This window comes from Fukomys damarensis, unplaced genomic scaffold (assembly GCF_012274545.1).
Source record: "Fukomys damarensis isolate Sample0158 unplaced genomic scaffold, DMR_v1.0_HiC HiC_scaffold_30, whole genome shotgun sequence".
Taxonomy (NCBI): Eukaryota; Metazoa; Chordata; class Mammalia; order Rodentia; family Bathyergidae; genus Fukomys; species Fukomys damarensis.
The window spans coordinates 22,778,108-22,782,322 of NW_022900942.1; the positions used below are offsets into that span (position 1 = coordinate 22,778,108).

The 4,215-nt window shown below is 38.5% G+C and overlaps 1 long non-coding RNA gene across 1 annotated transcript in view; it reads right to left on the reverse strand.

Moving 5' to 3' along the window:
* The window catches only part of LOC104876700, a 9,139-nt gene extending 5,937 nt beyond the window's left edge, over positions 1-3,202 (reverse strand). Inside the window, exons 1-2 of the long non-coding RNA XR_784388.1 lie at positions 3,103-3,202; positions 2,704-2,862 (exon numbers count right to left, since the gene is read on the reverse strand). This is a non-coding gene — a long non-coding RNA (uncharacterized LOC104876700). The remainder of the gene's footprint in view (positions 1-2,703; positions 2,863-3,102) is intronic.
* Between the last annotated feature and the right edge of the window lie 1,013 nt (positions 3,203-4,215).

The window sequence follows — 4,215 nt, forward strand, 5'->3', positions numbered from 1 at the left end:
TGTGTGTGTGTGTGTGTGTGTGTGTGTGTGTGTGTAGTCCATCCCTGTGTCTGTGCCTGTGTGCATCTGTGTCAGCGTGTCTCTGTGACCATGTATGTATGTGCATGTTTGTGGCCCTGTATGTGTTCTGTATGTGCAGGTACAGTGCATGGTATAGTCTTGCTAAACCTTCTTCCATATCACAGTACTCTTTTTCCTCAACCTGAAGCTACTTTGCTGCATTAGAAAAACAAACACAGCTACTTTCTTACAAAATAAGACCAAATAACTTGAAAAGCTCAAATGAAATTAACCTTATGACCTAATATTAAAAAACACGTTTTCCACAGAGAAAATCCCACATCAGAGTGAGGAAGACAGACCAATATCAGCTGAGATTTTTTTCAGGGTTTGTATTTCTTGTCTACCTTCCACTCCCATTTCCCAACAGAAGAATGTTTTCTCAGGCTGTACACTTCTCCACATTAGAGTAGTAATGGTTTTTACTTGGATTTGAAATAATTGGTGACTGGAGAACGATGAGGATGGCCATATGAATAACATATTATTTTATTAAAACTTACTACCTCCTCCTCCCTCCCTCCTTCCTTCCCTCCTCCCTTCCTTCCTTCCTCCTTTCCTCCATCTTCCTCTCCTGCATTCCTTTCTCTTTGCCCTTGCTTGTGATATTTCCCCTGATTTGCTGGATGTGAATGTGCAAAATGCCAACTGTAAAAGTGACTGACACCACCCAGCCACTATTCCTCTCCAGAAGCTGCACCACAGGAACTTCACTGAAAACACAGGAATACTTTGGTGTTCTATTGGATGCTGCATATTTCGATCAGGACAAACTGCAGCAGAACACGGCGACAGAAATAGCCTCCATGTAGTGAGTTATCGCCACATGACAGAGAGGTGCTAAATTCTAGATTCGCACTGTCTGTGTCCTGCAAACCTCTGGCTGGTAGGAACATTTCCCCCATTTTCAGACAAGGAAAGAGAAACTCAAAGTAAGTGAATGATCTGTCAAGAGTGGTCCAGCTAAGACATGATGGGATGGGGTGGGGATTGGTAGCTGGACCCGTGTTGGACTGTGAAGGTTGGGCTCTTTTTTAATTTTAGCATCCTTACAACGACCCAAGCTTTCAGGTACACACTGAAACCTATTTCAACCCACATGTATTTGGCAGCTACATATTATCAAACCCACTTCATATTACCCATTTCATGAAACATTGTTTTTTCTCACCTGTGCATAAGTCATCCTGTTTTCTGTTCCAAGAAATCAAAAGAAAATAGATTTGAAGAATTATTTTTTTTACCCACTTCTGGTGGCATGATGCATTTGGGAAGACAGCGTCTCAGTGCTAACATAATAGCATTTTGGATACATATTCATGTTTAGAGGGAAAGTGAGTTGTAATGTAGAATTAAGGAACGCAAGAAACATGAGGCATCCATAGCAATGATGCTTCCAGGTGTGGGAAAATTCAGGCCCCACATTGCTCCCAGCCTTCTTGGAAGGCTTTTAAAAAATCTAATATATTTTAAGTTTTTATGTATTTTTAACTAACAAATAAAATTGTATATTAAGGCTTTTGTATTTTATCCTGTGTGATAAAGGACCACGTTGTTCTTTTTTGCTGCCTGAGTTAACTAAGCATATTAACTGCAAGCAGTGTTCAGCTCTCATTAATTTTCCATAGACTTGGTTGGCTTTGATCTTTTCATTTCAAAGCCAAGAAGACACAAGAGGGGGAGGGAGGTAGGGAGAGAGCATGGGAGGGGGGGTGGAGAGAATGAATCACATTGTGCACTCAATCCACTTTGGATTATTCAGCCCAAATGATGCCTTTCAATCAGGAAGCATATTTCAGTAACCAAGTGACTAAATGACACAACCAAACTTTCTCTCTCCTCCTTCATTAATATGTGATTAGTATTAACTCTTTCCTTGGCCAAATCTCATTTCATAATCTGCACAGATGAACTTTTTCCATAAATGAACCTTTTAAAGATATTTGAAATAGCTTTAAGCCTAAGAGAATAATTTTTAAACAAATTGTACATTGATTTCCTCCGACTCTGACATATTTCTTGAGTGATTTTCCTGAAAGATTCTTTGGTTCATTGAACACAAAAAAACAGCCAGGTACACAGTGTGGTAGAGGTTACAGGGATAGAGGTAACATAACATTTGTTCTCAAGGAGTTCAAGTCTATTAGAGGAAATAAGACACCTTGATAAATAGCCATAAGGTAAAATAGAAAACTGTCCAGTATTGTATCATTGAATGCGATTACTACATACCTAAAAGCTGGTTAAATTACCATTTTATTAAATGCTAATGAACTCTTACTCCTATTCTGCACAGAATTTTTAAAACCCTTTATTTTTTCTGAGTTGTAATTATGGTGACCACATTTTCCATACCAAAAATTAAGATACATGGCCTAACAAAGGATTCTTTTGCCACTTCTAGGTGTGAGACCACCCAGAGTTACATTTTTTAAAGCAGTCATTTTTAGGCAGGTCCTATAAAAAGTAGAGCTTCATTAAATAGGCATGTCTTTAGACTTTTCATTAAACATTATAATACAAACAGTATTTTATTTTGTATCTGAGTCAACATGTTATATCCTAAAGCACTATTTTATAGCCTAAAGGTATGTGTTAGCCTATTCACATAAACACACTGCTGCATGTAGTTATAATACCCACCATTATCCAGGTGGAATAAAAAGGTCCCAAGTGGTCTGCTCCAGGTCTTTAATTTTCCTTTTGAAGGTAAAGCTCCTTATTTCACTTTCAAGGTTGTTGAACCTCACAAATGATTGCCGTTGAGGCGTGCCAGATGTGAGCAATTGTGAGCGGCTACTCCTGAAATGAGGGGGAAGGAGTGACTTTTTCCTCCAGTTTTCTCCCCCTACTATCATCTGTGGTTTCTATGTATGTAATTTTTCAGACAATCAAGGCCATAGGGATGGATACTGGCCAGGGCTTCCAGAGTCCAGGAAGGTGCTCTTGAACTGAGAGGACCTTCAAGATAAAATAGGCTGATGTTGATAATTTACAGATGATGAAACCAAGACCTGCTTGACCAGAGATTAAATAACTTACCCAAAGCATAGAGCTTGTCAGTGGAAGAGCCAGCTTTCTGACTGATCTAGGTTTCTGTTCCTAGCTGTGATACTTTCTTTTGTTCTGGAGTCACACTGGTTAATTGCGAGGGCAGGGACAAGGGGAAAAAATGAGAACCAAGACCACCTGTCATGTAAAGGTACAAGATCTCAATAATGAATGTAACCTACCTAAAATGTACCGATAAACTCATAAAATAAAATAAAACAAATTATGAGAAGTAAAAAAAAATTCCAACTACTCTGATGTTGGGTACAAGCTCTCAATGTGATCATATCCTTCTAGAATCATATATTTGATTAACAGGCCACCTTACTATCATGGAAAATAAGTTCAAAAGCTTGTTAGGTGACCCTAACTGCTGATGACTACTCAGTGGAGGTGACTAGAAGGCACCAGGACTTCCCAAGCTCACTCTCAGCTTTGTCTGATGTCATAAATGCAGTAGTTCCTGCTGTCTTGGGAACTGTTGACCTCCTTCTGATTCAGGAGTCTTTGGGGCCAGACTTTTCCCGTTAGTGCTTTCTTTAAGGTTGAAGTAGCACTATATAAAGTCGACCCATTGTTGTCTTTAATAGAGGGTTTTGTGATATTGCTTATCTAAATGTACTTTCAGAATGTATCTCTTCTATTAAAAACAGGAAGCAGTGTGCCTAAGTGACCTTCAAATTCAGCTTTCCACTCATTCATATCCACTGTAGCTTCCCATTCATTCATTCCTTCATTGACTATTGAGTGTTGTCTATATGCCAGGTACTTTTCCTTGCGCTGAAGATACTGCAGTGAACAGACAAAAGCTCGAGCCGTGTTGTGGTAGATAAGCCAGTGATAATATTGATAAATAATATACAAAAAATAAAGGTAAAAACTCTTAGCTTATTTAAAATTTAAATTACCATGAAAGCAGAGAGTTAAAGAGAAGGGAACTCATATTTATTGAATGCTTGTGACTTTGTCATGTGCTGTGTTGGGTTTATCTCATTGAATCATCACTGCCCTTTGAAAGATGAATATGAACATCTCTTTTTCTAAAAACGAAGAAATAAGATATAAGAATGTAATATATCTTGCTCATGGTCACACCAGCAAGGT